The 20,337-nt window shown below is 39.3% G+C and overlaps 1 protein-coding gene across 3 annotated transcripts in view; it reads left to right on the top strand.

Moving 5' to 3' along the window:
* The first annotated feature begins 10,774 nt into the window (after positions 1 to 10,774).
* The window catches only part of LOC139764076 (uncharacterized), a 239,659-nt gene continuing 230,096 nt past the window's right edge, over positions 10,775 to 20,337 (top strand). Inside the window, exon 1 of one of the 3 annotated variants that reach the window (XM_071690550.1) lies at positions 10,775 to 11,207. The gene's annotated coding sequence lies outside the window, so the exon portion shown is untranslated. The other 2 variants (XM_071690554.1, XM_071690552.1) reach the window with 2 other exon arrangements.

The following is a 20,337-nucleotide window of genomic DNA, read 5'->3' on the forward strand; positions in this document are numbered from 1 at the left end:
TCTTCCGATTTTCTGTCTCACTTGTTCTTAAATAAAGGAAGAGCAATGTTCACCTTTAATAGGAGGAACTCCTGCATAAGTCCCGTTTCTCAGTGCAAACATCTAATTCTTTCTACATTTAGTGATCAGAAATACTACGTCTCTTAGAAGGAGGATGAGATAATCAGCTGCAATATTTGAAGACAAATAAAATCTTATGATTACGCTTCAATTTTCATATGTGCGGTGAAATCCAGCATTAATTTTCACTAAATTTATTTACCTATAATTTACCTTCATTTGAGTATCAATTTATCATTTCTTTTGCACTTGAAAAAAATCAAAATAAGTAAATGGATATTATTTCTTGTTTACCCTTTTGTGGTACAGGCCAGGGTAAAATAGTCTCACTCTAAGGCGGATGAAAATAAAATTCTACTCATAAAAAGGAAGGGTCATGAGCCATATAAAGAACCCCAAACTTTTAACACCAGCGCGTCATAGACATTTCACTTTGGCAAAGTCCTAAGCATTCAAGTTGTGGTTTTTCCTGCCATCATTTAAATCCGGTGGATAACAAGAGATGCTTGAAGATTCTTCTGCAGCAAATTAAAGTTATGGGTGCATGACACCTAGACACTGAGTGTGAACGAATGTGGCCTTTTTTTTTTTCTGTTTTTCTGGCGCTACCTCACCGAAGCAGGGGATAGCGATGCTTTTTCCTGTGAGGCTGGGTAGCGAAAGAAATGGATGAAGGCAAGCATGAATATGTGCATGTGTATATATGTATATGTTTGTGTATGAGTATGTATGTATGTATATGTTGCTATGTATATGTGCGTGTATATATATATATATATATATATATATATATTTTTTTTTTTTTTTTTCAAACTATTCGCCATTTCCCGCGTTAGCGAGGTAGCGTTAAGAACTGAGGACTGGGCCATTGAGGGAATATCCTCACCTGGCCCCCTTCTCTGTTCCTTCTTTTGGAAAATTAAAAAAAATTGAGAGGGGAGGATTTCCAGCCCCCCGCTCCCTCCCCTTTTAGTCGCCTTCTACGACACGCAGGGAATACGTGGGAAGTATTCTTTCTCCCCTATCCCCAGGGAATATATATATATATATATATATATATATATATATATATATATATATATATATATATATATATATATATATATATATATATATATATATATATATATATATATATATATATATATATATATATATATATATATATATATATATATATATATATATATATATATATATATATATATATATATATATATATATATATTTTATATTTATTATACTTTGTCGCTGTCTCCCGAGTTTGCGAGGTAGCGCAAGGAAACAGACGAAAGAAATGCCCCCCCCCCCCGTACACATGTATATACATACGTCCACACACGCAAATATACATACCTACACAGCTTTCCATGGTTTACCCCAGACGCTTCACATGCCTTGATTCAATCCACTGACAGCACGTCAACCCCGGTATACCACATCGCTCCAAATCACTCTATTCCTTGCCGTCCTTTCACCCTCCTGCATGTTCAGGCCCCTATCACACAAAATCTTTTTCACTCCATCTTTCCACCTCCAATTTGGTCTCCCTCTTCTCCTCGTTCCCTCCACCTCCGACACATATATCCTCTTGGTCAATCTTTCCTCACTCATTCTCTCCATGTGCCCAAACCACTTCAAAACACCCTCTTCTGCTCTCTCAACCACGCTCTTTTTATTTCCACACATCTCTCTTACCCCTACGTTACTCACTCGATCAAACCACCTCACACCACACATTGTCCTCAAACATCTCATTTCCAGCACATCCATCCTCCTGCGCCCAACTCTATCCATAGCCCACGCCTCGCAACCATACAACATTGTTGGAACCACTATTCCTTCAAACATACCCATTTTTGCTTTCCGAGATAATGTTCTCGACTTCCACACATTCTTCATGGCTCCCAGAATTTTCGCCCCCTCCCCCACCCTATGATCCACTTCCGCTTCCATGGTTCCATCCGCTGCCAGATCCACTCCCAGATATCTAAAACACTTCACTTCCTCCAGTTTTTCTCCATTCAAACTCACCTCCCAATTGACTTGACCCTCAACCCTACTGTACCTAATAACCTTGCTCTTATTCACATTTACTCTTAACTTTCTTCTTCCACACACTTTACCGAACTCAGTCACCAGCTTCTACAGTTTCTCACATGAATCAGCCACCAGCGCTGTATCATCAGCGAACAGCAACTGACTCACTTCCCAAGCTCTCTCATCCCCAACAGACTTCATACTTGCCCCTCTTTCCAAAACTCTTGCATTTACCTCCCTAACAACCCCATCCATAAACAAATTAAACAACCATATATATATATATATATATATATATATATATATATATATATATATATATATATATATATATATATATATATATTTCTTCTTTCTTCTTTCAAACTATTCGCCATTTCCCGCATTAGCGAGGTAGCGTTAAGAACAGAGGACTGGGCCTTTGAGGAAATATCCTTACCTGGCCCCCTTCTCTGTTCCTTCTTTTGGAAAATTAAAAAAAAATAGAGAGGGGAGGATTTCCAGTCCCCCGCTCCCTCCCCTTTTTGTCGCCTTCTTCGACACGCAGGGAATACGTGGGAAGTATTCTTTCTCCCCTATCCCCAGGGATATATATATATATATATATATATATATATATATATATATATATATATATATATATATATCTTTTTCTTTCTTTCATACTATTCGCCATTTCCCACATTAGCGAGGTAGCGTTAAGAACAGAGGACTGGGCCTTTGAGGGAATATCCTCACCTGGCCCCCTTCGCTGTTCCTTCTTTTGGAAAAAATATATATATATATATATATATTTTTTTTTTTTTTTTTTTTTTTTTTTTTGCTTTGTCGCTGTCTCCCGCGTTTGCGAGGCAGCGCAAGGAAACAGACGAAAGAAATGGCCCAACCCACCCTCATACACATGTATATACATACGTCCACACACGCAAATATACATACCTACACAGCTTTCCATGGTTTACACCAGACGCTTCACATGCCCTGATTCAATCCACTGACAGCACGTCAACCCCGGTATACCACATCGATCCAATTCACTCTATTCCTTGCCCTCCTTTCACCCTCCTGCATGTTCAGGCCCCGATCACACAAAATCTTTTTCACTCCATCTTTCCACCTCCAATTTGGTCTCCCACTTCTCCTCGTTCCCTCCACCTCCGACACATATATCCTCTTGGTCAATCTTTCCTTACTCATTCTCTCCATGTGCCCAAACCATTTCAAAACACCCTCTTCTGCTCTCTCAACCACGCTCTTTTTATTTCCACACATCTCTCTTACCCCTACGTTACTTACTCGATCAAACCACCTCACACCACACATTGTCCTCAAACATCTCATTTCCAGCACATCCATCCTCCTGCGCACAACTCTATCTATCTATATATATATACATATATATATATATATATATATATATATATATATATATATATGTATATATATATATATATATATATATATATATATATATATATATATATATATATATATATATATATTCATTTATTTATTTATTTATATATATTCCTATGAGTCCACGGGAAAAATGAAACACGATAAGTTCCCAAGTGCACTTTCGTGTAATAATTACATCATCTGGGGAGACACAAGAGAGAAATATGTCAGTTGATATACATCGAAGAGACAAAGCTAGTGCGCCATTTGGTAAACATGCGATTGTCCAAGACATACAACGAGCGTTCATAAACTTATCCTTTTACAAATTTTATCAACAATAAAGTTATCTAATTTGGATAGACCATCACTAATATTAAGATTATGATTCTTTGTGTATTTAATTGTAGACGATTCAATGATATTTCTCATGGTAATAGAGTTAGAGTTAATAGATGAGATGGCATTACTTCAGTCAATACAATGATCATAGTTTTTAACGTGATTAAACAAGGCATTTGAGTCTTGTCTCGTTCTTATACTATATTCAAGTTGCTTAAGTCTAAGAGAAAGATCCTTACCAGTCTGCCCAACATAGAATTTATCACAATTTCTACATGGCACTTTATAGATGCATCCAAGGGAATTTTCTGGTGAATTCCTGATTAAGATATTCTTTATAGTATCATTGTTGCTGAAGGCAACATTTGCATTAAAGGATTTAAGCAACATGGGAAGTAAAGTAAAATTATCATTAAAAGGGAGAACTAAAAGATCCTTGGTGTCAATGGCAGGTTTGGGCTCAACTCTATAAAATGATTTCTTTGCTAACTTAAGGGATTTATCAATGAAAGATCTAGGGTACTTTAACTTAGATCCAATAAAATATATCTTCTCAAACTCATCATCAATAAACTCTGGACTGCAAATACGTAATGCCCTAAGGGACATAGGTTGAAATGATGATAATTTAACTCTGTCATGTTGAGATGAGTAATGATGGAATAGGTTGAAATGATGATAATTTAACTCTGTCATGTTGAGATGAGTAATGATGGATATATGAGCATACATTGGCAGGTTTTCTATATTTGCTAAACTTAAACTTGTTTCCTTGCCTATGGATCATGCAATCTTAAAATTGTAGCATTTTTCTACAGTAAATTTGTTGGAAGGTACAAAATTGTTAAGTAAGGGAGAAATATTTGTAAATTTTCATTTGTTGGCCAAATACAAAAGAACATCATCTACATACCTAAACCAAATTGCATTAGAAGGTAAGATATCCTTTAGTAATTTTGTTTCAAAAAAGTCCATATAAAGATTACTTAGTATAGGTGAAAGAAGGTTACCCATTGCCGTACCAAATTTTTTAGCAAAATAATCTCCATTGAATTGAAATACACATTGTTTTATACACAATTTTATCATGTCAAAGAAAACAGACTTTGAAACAGATAAATGAATATCAACCAAGACATCAAATAGATATTCTAAAAGGTCATCAACTGGAACTTTAGTGAAAAGTGAGGAAACATCCAGGATAATTAGTTTGAAATCAAAATTAGGCTCCATCACATATAAATTGTCAAAATGGTTAGTTTCTTTATTAATCTCTTTAGTGGGTAAGGTATCAAATTCTAATAGCATAAACAATGTAGATTTAGTCAACAAGCTAAACAATTTCTTTTTTATCATTATTTTGCTTTGTCGCTGTCTCCCGTGTTAGCGAGGTATCGCAAGGGAACAGACGAAAGAATGGCCCAACCCACCCACATACACATATATATACATACACGTCCACGCACGCAAATATACATACCTATACATCTCAATGTATACATATATATATACACACAGACATATACATACATACACATGTACATAATTCATACTATCTGCCCTTATTCACCCCCACCGTCACCTCGCCACACATGGAATAACAACCCCCTCCTCCCTCATGTGTGTAAGGTAGCGCTATGAAAAGACAACAGAGGCCATATTCGTTCACACTCAGTCTCTAGCTGTCATGTAATAATGCACCAAAACCACAGCTCCCTTTCCACATCCAGGCCCCGCAGAACTTTCCATGGTTTACCCCAGACGCTTCACATGCCCTGGTTCAATCCATTGAAAGCACGTCGACCCCGGTATACCACAGCGTTCCAGTTCACTCTATTCTTTGCACGACTTTCACCCTCCTGCATGTTCAGGCCCCGATCACTCAAAATCTTTTTCACTCCATCTTTCCACCTCCAATTTGGTCTCCCACTTCTCGTTCCCTCCACCTCTGACACATATATCCTCTTGGTCAGTCTTTCCTCACTCATTCTCTTCATATGACCGAATCCATTTCAAAACGCCCTCTTCTGCTCTCTCAACCACACTCTTTTTATTACCACAAATCTCTCTTACCCTATAATTACTTACTCGATCAAACCACCTCACACCACATATTGTCCTCAAACATCTCATTTCCAGCACATCCACCCTCCTGCGCACAACTCTATCCATAGCCCATGCCTCGCAACCATACAACATTGTTGGAACCACTATTCCTTCAAACATACCCATTTTTGTTTTCCGAGATAATGTTCTCGACTTCCAAACATTCTTCAAGGCTCCCAGAATTCTCGCCCCCTCCCCAACCCTATGATTCACTTCCGCTTCCATGGTTCCATCCGCTGCCAAATCCACTCCCAGATATCTAAAACACTTTACTTCCTCCAGTTTTTCTCAATTCAAACTTACCTCCCAATTGACTTGACCCTCAACTCTACTGTACCAAGTAACCTTGCTCTTATTCACATTTTCTCTCAACTTTCTTCTTTCACACACTTTACCAAACTCAGTCACTAGCTTCTGCAGTTTCTCACATGAATCAGCCACCAGCGCTATATCATCACCGAACAACAACTGACTCACTTCCCAAGCTCTCTCATCCACAACAGACTGCATACTTGCCCCTCTTTCCAAAACTCTTGCATTCACCTCCCTTACAACCCCATCCATAAACAAATTAAACAACCATGGAGACATGAGACACCCATGCCGCAAATCTACATTCACTGAGAACCAATCACTTTCCTCTCTTCCTACACGTACACATGCCTTACATCCTCGATAAAAACTTTTCACTGCTTCTAACAACTTGCCTCCCACACCATATATTGTTAATACCTTCCACAGAGCATCTCTATCAACTCTATCATATGCCTTCTCCAGATCCATAAATGCTACATACAAATCCATTTGTTTTTCTAAGTATTTCTCACATACATTCTTCAAAGCAAACACCTGATCCACACATTCTCTACCACTTCTGAAACCACACTGTCTTCCCCAATCTGATGCTCTGTACATGCCTTCACCCTCTCAATCAATACCCTCCCAGATAATTTACCAGGAATACTCAACAAACTTATACCTCTGTAATTTGAGCACTCACTCTTATCCCCTTTGCCTTTGTACAATGGCACTATGCAAGCATTCCGCCAATCCTCAGGCACGTCACCGTGAATCATACATACATTAAATAACCTCACCAACCAGTCAACAATACAGTCACCCCTTTTTTAAAGCTAAACAATATCAATGTTAATTTTTAATTCAAACTAGTTAGCTTACATCCTTGGTAAAAACTTTTCACTGCTTCTAACAACTTACCTTCCACACAATATTCTTTTAAAACCTTCCACAAAGCATCTCTATCCACCCTATCATATGCCTTCTACAGATCCATAAATGCGAAGTACAAATCCATCTGTTTTTCAAATTTTTCAAAGCAAACACCTGATCCACACATCCTCTACCACTTCTGAAACCACACTGCTCTTCCTCAGTCTGATGCTCTATACATGCCTTTACCCTCTCAATCAATACCTTACCATATAATATCCCAGGAATACTCAACAAACTTATGCCTTTCTCATTTGAACACTCACATTTATCCTCTTTGCCTTTGTACAATGGCACTATGCATGCATGCCGCCAATCTTTCTCCCCTATCCCCAGGGATATATATATATATATATATATATATATATATATATATATATATATATATATATATATATATATATATATATATATTATATATAGGATATATATATATATATATATATATATATATATATATATATATATATATATATATATATATATATATATATATATATATATATATATATTTTTTTTTTTTTTTTTAATTTTCCAAAAGAAGGAACAGAGAAGAGGGCCAGGTGAGGATATTCCCTCAAAGGCCCAGTCCTCTGTTCTTAACGCTACCTCGCTATTGCGGGAAATAGCGAATAGTATAAAAAAAAAAAGAAATATATATATATATATATATATATATATATATATATATATATATATATATATATATATATATATATATATATATATATATATATATATATATATATATATATATATATATATATATATATATATATATATATATATATATATATATATATATACATATATATATATATATATATATATATATATATATATATATATATATATATATATATATATATATATATATATATATATATATATATATATATATATCATACAAACCTCCATCAGCCAGGATCGAACCCAGGACCTCTGTGCAACAGGCGGGAGCGCTAACGCCTGAGAAGATGGAGTAAGTATTTTGAAGGGTTGTTGAATGTGTTAGATGATAAAGTGGCAGAAGAAGGGTGTTTTGGTCGAGGTGGTGTGAGAAGCGAGAGGGTTAGGGAGAATGATTTGGTAAACAGAGAAGAGGTAGTATAAGCTTTGCGGAAGATGAAAGCCGGCAAGGCAGCGGGTTTGGATGGTATTGCAGCTGAATCAATCCAAAAAGGGGGATGGCTGTATTGTTGACTGGTTGGTAAGGTTATCTAATGTATGTATGACTCATGGTGAGGTCCTGAGGTTTGGTGGAATGCTTGCATAGTGTCATTGTGCAAAGGCAAAGGGGTTAAAGGTGAGTGATCAAATTCTAGAGGTATAGGTTTGTTGAGTATTCCTGGGAAATCATATGGGTGGGTATTGATTGAGAGGGTGAAGGCATGTACAGAGCATCAGATTGGGGAAGAGCATTGTGGTTTCAGAAGTGGTTGAGGATGTGTGGATCAGGTGTATGCTTTGAAGAATGTATGTGAGAAATACTTATAAAAGCATATGGATTTGTATGTAGCATTTATGGATGTGGAGAAGGCATATGATAGAGTTGATAGAGATGCTCTGTGGAAGGTATTAAGAATATATGGTATGGGAGGCAAGTTGTTAGAAGCAGTGAAAAGTTTTTATCGAGGATGTAAGGCATGTGAACGTGTAGAAAGAGAGGAAAGTGAATGGTTCTCAGTGAATGTTGGTTTGCGACAGGGGTGCGTGATGTCTCCATGGTTGTTTAATTTGTTTATGGATGGGTTGTTAAGGAGGTGAATGCAAGAGTTTTGGAAAGAGGGGCAAGTATGTAGTCTGTTGTGGATGAGAGCTTGGGAAGTGAGTCAGTTGTTGTTCGCTGATGACACAACGCTGTTGGCTGATTCGTGTGAGAAACTGCAGAAGCTGGTAACTGAGTTTGGTAAAGTGTGTGAAAGAAGGAAGCTGAGAGTAAGTGTGAATAAGAGCAAGGTTATTAGGTACAGTAGGGTTGAGGGGCAAGTCAATTGGGAGGTAAGTTTGAATGGAAAAGAACTGGAGGAAGTGAAGTGTTTTAGATATCTGGGATTGGATTTGGCAGCGGATAGAACCATGGAAGCGGAAGTGAATCATAGGATGGGAGAGGGAGTGAAAGTTCTGGGAGCGTTGAAAAATGTGTGGAATTTGAGAACGTTATCTTGGAAAGGAAAAATGGGTATGTTTGAAGGAATAGTGGCTCCAACAATGTTATATGGTTGTGAGGTATGGGCTATAGATAGAGTTGTGCGCAGGAGGGTGGATGTGCTGGAAATGAGATGTTTGAGGACAATATGTGGTGTGAGGTGGTTTGATCGAGTAAGTAATGAAAGGGTAAGAGAGATGTGTGGTAATAAAAAGAGAGTGGCTGAGAGAGCAGAAGAGGGTGTTTTGAAATGGTTTGGTCACATGGAGAGAATGAGTGAGGAAACATTGACCAAGAGGGTATATGTGTCAGAGGTGGAGGGAACGAGGAGAAGTGGGAGACCAAATTGTAGGTGGAAAGATGGAGTGAAAAAGATTTTGTGTGATCGGGGCCTTAACATGCAGGAGGGTGAAAGGCGTGCAAGGAATAGATTGAATTGGATCGATGTGGTATACCGGGGTCGACGTGCTGTCAATGGATTGAACCAGGGCATGTGAAGCGTCTGGGGTAAACCATGGAAAGTTTTGTGGGGCCTGGATGTGGAAAGGGAACTGTGGTTTCGGTGCATTATACGTGACAGCTAGAGACTGAGTGTGGACTAATATGGCCTCTGTTGTCTTTTCTTAGCGCTACCTCGCGCACATTTGGGGGGAGGGGGTTGTCATTTCATGTGTGACGGGGCGGCGACGGGAATGAATAAGGGCAGACAATATGAATTATATATATGCGTATATATGTAAATGTCTGTGTGTATATATATGTATACGTTGAGATGTATAGCTATGTATATGCGAGTGTGTGATCCTGTATGTATATACATGTGTATTTGGGTGCGTTGGGCCTTTCTTTCGTCTGTTTCCTTGCTCTACCTCGCTAACGCGGGAGACAGCGATAAAGTATAATAATGATATATATATATATATATATATATATATATATATATATATATATATATATATATATATATATATATATATATATATATATATTCCTATGAATCCAAGAGAAGATGAACCACGATAAGTTCCCCGGTGCAATTTCGTGTGATAATCATATCATCAGCGGAGATACAAGAAAGAAATATGTATGTTGATATATAACGAACAGTGGATAGGCCATTCTTTGTTTGTTATCTGGCGCTAACTAGCTGACGCAGGAAATGGCGATGGAGGATAATATGATATATAATTAAGTATAATAAAATACGCCTCTAGAAAACTTAGGCCTGATTAGAATATGGGTGACGAAATTGAAAACGTATATATAACATCTCCCATATTTCTCTAGTGATATAAAGGTTTAGGTCCACAGTCCCGACGAGCTGAAGTCACGTACAAGCAGTGACAGAAGGCTGACAGTAAATCCAGTGAATCCGTTATCTGTAAATGCACCAGATAAGATAAAAGTGTTATCGGACATGGTCGACAGGGTTCGTCTCGCTGCCGCTCGTTTCTTGCCCTGTGGAGGATGTGGGTAACGGTCCGGCTATGTTAACCTCCCGCCCACGGCCACAATCCTGCTATGCTGACCTACCACTCATGGCCGCCGTCGTGCTCTCTTAACACACTTCATGTGAGACCCACTCAGTTCGAATTTTCATCGAAAGATCAAATAGTGCAGTCATTGCTGAAGCGGTAGGAAGTATCTGATGGAAGTACTTTCTAAAAAAAATCCAGTTTAAGAGCAAAGAAAAATTTATAGGCGAGAGAGTTTTTTCTGACTAGCTGTTACACGAAAACAGTGAAGCTTGGCACCCAAAGTGAGCGTGGACGAGCGCCAGAGTTTGACAGAACAAACTTTTCTGATAACAACTTGATAAAACAGAAGATAAGGAAGCGGATCACCACGTACTGCAATACCTTCGTAACAAAACCCTACCCAGGTAAGACTATGAATCAGAAGTTACCCACGTAAGACTGGACCAGAACTTATCCAGGTGAGAATGTGGACCTCGTCCAAGTGAAAATGTAGACCAGAATTTATCCAGGAAGGCCTGTGGAACCAGAACCTACCCAGATAAGACGATGGACCAGAATTTAACCAGGTGAGAACGTGGACCAAACTTAAGCAGGTCAGAATGTGGACCAGAACCTACCCAGGTAAGAATATGAACCAGAACTTACCCAGGTCAGAGTGTGGACGAGACACAGCCCAGGTGAGACATTGCGTGGCACTTAAAAACATCTAAATGTATCCTGAATACCTTTATGTGTTTAGCCTTTTCAGCAGTCTAGGTAACACGTCTGGAATAAATGCTAACATCTCTGTTGACATCACTGTAATGAAAGCCTTTCTGTACACATCATGACAAGAAATGGGTATGTGACGTCAGTGGAAAGTGATATCAGCTCTACTGACCACATTGCTCTACTAGGGAGGGGGCACCGTACCCCTTCCTACCTATATGTTATAACCTTTTGAGCACAACGGTAAGGCCCTTGAGCACGACGGCACGGTCCTCGAGTACGTCATTACGATCCCCGAGCACGACGGCACGGTCCTCGAGTACGTCATTACGATCCCCGAGCACGACGGTACGGCCTCTAAGACCACTCCACCATGCTCGAGGGTACTAGTAATACCGTCGTGCTCAAGGATCGTACCGTCGTGCTCAAGCATCGTACCGTCGTGTTCAAGGCTCTACCATCGTGCTAGAGGATCGTACCGTCGTTCTCAAGGATCGTACGGTCGTGCTCAAGGCTCTACCATCGTGCTAGGGGATCGTATCGTCGCGCTCAAGTAATGTACCGTCGTGTTTAAGGCTCTACCATCGTGCTAGGGGATCGTACCGTCGTGCTCAAGTATCGTACCGTCGTGTTCAAGGCTCTACCATCGTGCTTGGGATCTTACCGTCGTGCTCAAGTATCGTACCGTCGTGTTCAAGGCTCTACCATCGTGCTAGGGGATCGTACCGTCGTGCTCAAGTATCGTACCGTCGTGTTCAAGGCTCTACCATCGTGCTAGGGGATCGTACCGTCGTGCTCAAGTATCGTACCGTCGTGTTCAAGGCTCTACCATCGTGCTTGGGATCTTACCGTCGTGCTCAAGTATCGTACCGTCGTGTTTAAGGCTCTACCATCGTGCTAGGGGATCGTACCGTCGTGCTCAAGTATCGTACCGTCGTGTTCAAGGCTCTGCCATCGTGCTTGGGATCTTACGGCCGTGCTCAAGTATCGTACCGTCGTGTTCAAGGCTCTACCATCGTGCTAGGGGATCGTACCGTCGTTCTCAAGGATCGTATCGTCGTGCTTAAGGCTCTACCATCGTGCTTTGGATCTTACCGTCGTGCTCAAGGTTCTTACTGTTGTTCATCAGGGACGTACCGTCTTGCCTAAGGGGCTCGGGTAAATCAATGAGTGCATGATGCGTCACGCACACAACTTCCCTAAACCCGCCTCGTCAGGTCACCTCCTGATCGCCATTTTCAAGATACGACGCTTCACACACACACACACACACACACACACACACACACACACACACACATATATATATATATATATATATATATATATATATTTTCTTTTTTTTTTTTATACCTCGTCGCTGTCTCCCGCGTTTGCGAGGTAGCGCAAGGAAACAGACGAAAGAAATGGCCCAACCCCCCCCCCCCCATACACATGTACATACACACGTCCACACACGCAAATATACATACCTACACAGCTTTCCATGGTTTACCCCGGACGCTTCACATGCCTTGATTCAATCCACTGACAGCACTTCAACCCCTGTATACCACATCGCTCCAATTCACTCTATTCCTTGCCCTCCTTTCACCCTCCTGCATGTTCAGGCCCCGATCACACAAAATCCTTTTCACTCCATCTTTCCACCTCCAATTTGGTCTCCCTCTTCTCCTCGTTCCCTCCACCTCCGACACATATATCCTCTTGGTCAATCTTTCCTCACTCATTCTCTCCATGTGCCCAAACCACTTCAAAACACCCTCTTCTGCTCTCTCAACCACGCTCTTTTTATTTCCACACATCTCTCTTACCCTTACGTTACTTACTCGATCAAACCACCTCACACCACACATTGTCCTCAAACATCTCATTTCCAGCACATCCATCCTCCTGCGCACAACTCTATCCATAGCCCACGCCTTGCAACCATACAACATTGTTGGAACCACTATTCCTTCAAACATACCCATTTTTGCTTTCCGGGATAATGTTCTCGACTTCCACACATTTTTCAAGGCTCCCAAAATTTTCGCCCCCTCCCCCACCCTATGATCCACTTCCGCTTCCATGGTTCCATCCGCTGACAGATCCACTCCCAGATATCTAAAACACTTCACTTTCTCCAGTTTTTCTCCAATCAAACTCACCTCCCAATTGACTTGACCCTCAACCCTACTGTACCTAATAACCTTGCTCTTATTCACATTTACTCTTAACTTTCTTCTTCCACACACTTTACCAAACTCCGTCACCAGCTTCTGCAGTTTCTCACATGAATCCGCCACCAGCGCTGTATCATCAGCGAACAACAACTGACTCACTTCCCAAGCTCTCTCATCCCCAACAGACTTCATACTTGCCCCTCTTTCCAAAACTCTTGCATTTACCTCCCTAACAACCCCATCCATAAACAAATTAAACAACCATGGAGACATCACACACCCCTGCCGCAAACCTACATTCACTGAGAACCAATCACTTTCCTCTCTTCCTACACGTACACATGCCTTACATCCTCGATAAAAACTTTTCACTGCTTCTAACAACTTGCCTCCCACACCATATATTCTTAATACCTTCCACAGAGCATCTCTATCAACTCTATCATATGCCTTCTCCAGATCCATAAATGCTACATACAAATCCATTTGTTTTTCTAAGTATTTCTCACATACATTCTTCAAAGCAAACACCTGATCCACACATCCTCTACCACTTCTGAAACCACACTGCTCTTCCCCAATCTGATGCTCTGTACATGCCTTCACCCTCTCAATCAATACCCTCCCATATAATTTACCAGGAATACTCAACAAACTTATACCTCTGTAATTTGAGCACTCACTCTTATCCCCTTTGCCTTTGTACAATGGCACTATGCACGCATTCCGCCAATCCTCAGGCACCTCACCATGTGTCATACATACATTAAATAACCTTACCAACCAGTCAACAATACAGTCACCCCCTTTTTTTATAAATTCCACTGCAATACCATCCAAACCTGCTGCCTTGCCGGCTTTCATCTTCCGCAAAGCTTTTACTACCTCTTCTCTGTTTACCAAATCATTTTCCCTAACCCTCTCACTTTGCACACCAACTCGACCCAAACACCCTATATCTGCCACTCTGTCATCAGACACATTCAACAAACCTTCAAAATACTCATTCCATCTCCTTCTCACATCACCACTACTTGTTATCACCTCCCCATTTACGCCCTTCACTGAAGTTCCCATTTGCTCCCTTGTCTTACGCACCCTATTTACCTCCTTCCAGAACATCTTTTTGACGTTTGTGTGAATAAATTGTACATTTCCTTTTCCATAGCCAGAGGTTGATCCATTATGTGACGTTCATTTTTTTTCATTCTTTTCAAGCTAAAAGTTTGTTTTCTAAATTGTTTCTTACATTTTTCATATGTATATGTATATGTGTGTGTGTGTGTGTGTATGTGCGTATGTGTGTGTATGTGTGTGTGTGTGTGTGTGTATATATATGTATATTATCCCTGGGGATAGGGGTGAAAGAATACTTCCCACGTATTCCTCGCGTGTCGTAGAAAGCGACTAGAGGGGACGGGAGCGGGGGGCCAGAAATCCTCCCCTCCTTGTATTAACTTTCTAAAATGGGAAACAGAAGAAGGAGTCACGCGGGGAGTGCTCATCCTCCTCGAAGGCTCAGAGTGGGGTGCCTAAATGTGTGTGGATGTAACCAAGATGTAAAAAAAGGAGAGATAGGTAGTATGTTTGAGGAAAGGAACCTGGATGTTTTGGCTCTGAGTGAAACGAAACTCAAGGGTAAAGGGGAAGAGTGGTTTGGAAATGTCTGGGGAGTGAAGTCAGGGGTTAGTGAGAGGACAAGAGCAAGGGAAGGAGTAGCAATACTTCTGAAACAGGAGTTGTGGGAGTATGTGATAGAATGTAAGAAAGTAAATTCTCGATTAATATGGGTAAAATTGAAAGTTGATGGAGAGAGGTGGGTGATTATTGGTGCATATGCACCTGGGCATGAGAGGAAAGATCATGAGAGGCAAGTGTTTTGGGAGCAGCTAAATGAGTGTGTTAGCGGTTTTGATGCACGAGACCGGGTTATAGTGATGGGTGATTTGAATGCAAAGGTGAGTAATGTGGCAGTTGAGGGAATAATTGGTATGCATGGGGTGTTCAGTGTTGTAAATGGAAATGGTGAAGAGCTTGTAGATTTATGTGCTGAAAAAGGACTGATGATTGGGAATACCTGGTTTAAAAAGCGAGATATACATAAGTATACTTATGTAAGTAGGAGAGATGGCCAGAGAGCGTTATTGGATTACGTGTTAATTGACAGGCGTGCGAAAGAGAGACTTTTGGATGTCAATGTGCTGAGAGGTGCAACTGGAGGGATGTCTGATCATTATCTTGTGGAGGCTAAGGTGAAGATTAGTATGGGTTTTCAGAAAAGAAGAGTGAATGTTGGGGTGAAGAAGGTGGTGAGAGTAAGTGAGCTTGGGAAGGAGACCTGTGTGAGGAAGTATCAGGAGAGACTGTGTACAGAATGGAAAAAGGTGAGATCAATGGAAGTAAGGGGAGTGGGGGAGGAATGGGATGTATTTAGGGAATCAGTGATGGATTGCGCAAAAGATGCTTGTGGCATGAGAAGAGTGGGAGGTGGGCTGTTTAGAAAGGGTAGTGAGTGGTGGGATGAAGAAGTAAGAGTATTAGTGAAAGAGAAGAGAGAGGCATTTGGACGATTTTTGCAGGGAAAAAATGCAATTGAGTGGGAGAAGTATAAAAGAAAGAGACAAGAGGTCAAGAGAAAGGTGCAAGAGGTGAAAAAAGGGCAAATGAGAGTTGGGGTGAGAGACTATCAGTAAAATATATATATATATATATATATATATATATATATATATATATATATATATATATATATATATATATATATATATATATATTTTTTTTTTTTAAACTTTGTCGCTGTCTCCCGCGTTTGCGAGGTAGCGCAAGGAAACAGACGAAAGAAATGGCCCACCTCCCCCCCCCCCCCATACACATGTATATACATACGTCCACACACGCAAATATACATACCTACACAGCTTTCCATGGTTTACCCCAGACGCTTCATATGCCTTGATTCAATCCACTGACAGCACGTCAACCCCGGTATACCACATCGCTCCAATTCACTCTATTCCTTGCCCTCCTTTCACCCTCCTGCATGTTCAGGCCCCGATCACACAAAATCTTTTTCACTCCATCTTTCCACCTCCAATTTGGTCTCCCTCTTCTCCTCGTTCCCTCCACCTCCGACACATATATTCTCTTGGTCAATCTTTCCTCACTCATTCTCTCCATGTGCCCAAACCACTTCAAAACACCCTCTTCTGCTCTCTCAACCACGCTCTTTTTATTTCCACACATCTCTCTTACCCTTACGTTACTCACTCGATCAAACCACCTCACACCACACATTGTCCTCAAACATCTCATTTCCAGCACATCCATCCTCCTGCGCACCACTCTATCCATAGCCCACGCCTCGCAACCATACAACATTGTTGGAACCACTATTCCTTCAAACATACCCATTTTTGCTTTCCGAGATAATGTTCTCGACTTCCACACATTCTTCAAGGCCCCCAGAATTTTCGCCCCCTCCCCCACCCTATGATCCACTTCCGCTTCCATGGTTCCATCCGCTGCCAGATCCACTCCCAGATATCTAAAACACTTCACTTCCTCCAGTTTTTCTCCATTCAAACTCACCTCCCAATTGACTTGACCCTCAACCCTACTGTACCTAATAACCTTGCTCTTATTCACATTTACTCTTAACTTTCTTCTTCCACACACTTTACCAAACTCAGTCACCAGCTTCTGCAGTTTCTCACATGAATCCGCCACCAGCGCTGTATCATGAGCGAACAACAACTGACTCACTTCCCAAGCTCTCTCATCCCCAACAGACTTCATACTTGCCCCTCTTTCCAAAACTCTTGCATTTACCTCCCTAACAACCCCATCCATAAACAAATTAAACAACCATGGAGACATCACACACCCCTGTCGCAAACCTACATTCACTGAGAACCAATCACTTTCCTCTCTTCCTACACGTACACATGCCTTACATCCTCGATAAAAACTTTTCACTGATTCTAACAACTTTCCTCCCACACCATATATTCTTAATACCTTCCACAGAGCATCTCTATCAACTCTATCATATGCCTTCTCCAGATCCATAAATGCTACATACAAATCCATTTGCTTTTCTAAGTATTTCTCACATACATTCTTCAAAGCAAACACCTGATCCACACATCCTCTGCCACTTCTGAAACCACACTGCTCTTCCCCACTCTGATGCTCTGTACATGCCTTCACCCTCTCAATCAATACCCTCCCATATAATTTACCAGGAATACTCAACAAACTTATACCTCTGTAATTTGAGCACTCACTCTTATCCCCTTTGCCTTTGTACAATGGCACTATGCACGCATTCCGCCAATCCTCAGGCACCTCACCATGAGTCATACATACATTACATAACCTTACCAACCAGTCAACAATATATATATATATATATATATATATATATATATATATATATATATATATATATATATATATATCATCCCTGGGGATGTCGTAGAAGACGGCTAAAAGGGAGCGGGGGGCTGAAAATCCTCCCCTCTTTTTTTTTTTTTATTTTCCAAAAGAAGGAACAGACAAGGGGGCCAGGTGAGGATATTCCCTCAAAGGCCCAGTCCTCTGTTCTTAACGCTACCTCGCTAACGCAGGAAATGGCGAATAGTATGAAAGATACATATATATATATATATATATATATATATATATTTTTTTTTTTTTTTTTTTTTTTTTTTTTTATACTTTGTCGCTGTCTCCCGCGTTTGCGAGGTAGCGCATATATATATATATATATATATATATATATATATATATATATATATATATATATATATATATATATATATATATATATATACATGAAAAAGGGTGCCTAGGGTATGTTGTACAATAATAATAATAATAATGATAATAGTAATAATAATAATAATAATAATAATAATAATAATAATAATAATAATAATAATAATAATAATAATAATAGTAACCAATTATTATCTTCTTGTTATAATAAAAGTAAGATGATGCAGGCACGAAAGCGTGAAAAGTTAAAGCTGACAAGCATAGGGATGAAAATCTCTACATGATTTTTGTATTTAAAGAAAACTGGTTAAATGCACATGCTTTAAACTTGTGATTTAACAACATATAACCAAACATTATCTCTGTGTAGAAATGTTGTGAGAGACATTTCTGGAAGTCGTCTTCACCACATACTGCAACTGACCGTCCAAAGTGTAATAGGGATGATGATTGTTGTGTATCGGTATCATCCCTATTCTTCAGTGCTTACAGGATCTTACATTTATAGAAAGTTATTTAATAGCTTTTTTTTTTGTTCATTTTCATACATTATACGTCACCATATACATATACAAGAATAGATAAGTATACAAACTATCACTTTTATGACTCAAGAAGTATTGTAGGTGTTTGCCATTAACATAGTGAACATGGGCTGAGAACATGTGTGGGTGATGTTGTGGAGACTTTGTATACCCAATGCACCCAATTAAATCATCAAATGAGTAATGATAACAGCTAGAGGTGGATGCGTCATCTATTCTGCCCCGTCTGAGCACCACCACCCTCTCACCTTCAGCCGGCTCCCAGCCGCTGGTCTCCTCGCATGAACACCAGATGGTTAAACATCTGCATACATTTATACAGATTTCCGACGAAACAATGGGAAAAGACGCGTTTGAATGAGATTCATAGACGGAAACGTTGTAAGGACATCCCAACAGAGTAGAGCAATCACTTTTGACAAGTTGGACAGACAGATTTAAAATTTCAAGCCAGTTATCAGGGTTATAATTAGAGAAACCGCAGAACGTTAATGTTAGGTGCCTGCTGTAGCTTTTGTGTGTGAGATCTTTAGTTGAATATTTGCATTGCGCCCATGGAGTGTCTTGGTCATCCATCCATCCATACACACACACACACACACACACACACACACACACACACACACACACACACACACACACATATATATATATATATATATATATATATATATATATATATATATATATATATATATATATATATATATATATATATATATATATATATATCAATCACTTTTGACAAGTTGGACAGACAGATTTAAAATTTCAAGCCAGTTATCAGGGTTATAATTAGAGAAACCGCAGAACGTTAATGTTAGGTGCCTGCTGTAGCTTTTGTGTGTGAGATCTTTAGTTGAATATTTGCATTGCGCCCATGGAGTGTCTTGGTCATCCATCCATCCATACACACACACACACACACACACACACACACACACACACACACACACATATATATATATATATATATATATATATATATATATATATATATATATATATATATATATATATATATATATATATATATATATATATATATATATATATATATATATATATATATAATATATATATATATATATATATATATATATATATATATATATATATATATATATATATATATATATATATATATATATATATATATATTATATATATATATATATATATATATATATATATATATATATATATATATATATATATATATTTTTTTTTTTTCTTTGTCGCTGTCTCCCGCGTTTGCGAGGTAGCGCAAGGAAACAGACGAAAGAAATGGCCTAACCCACCCCCATACACATGTATATACATACGTCCACACACGC

This window comes from Panulirus ornatus, chromosome 48 (assembly GCF_036320965.1).
Source record: "Panulirus ornatus isolate Po-2019 chromosome 48, ASM3632096v1, whole genome shotgun sequence".
In the NCBI taxonomy this organism is placed as follows: domain Eukaryota; kingdom Metazoa; phylum Arthropoda; class Malacostraca; order Decapoda; family Palinuridae; genus Panulirus; species Panulirus ornatus.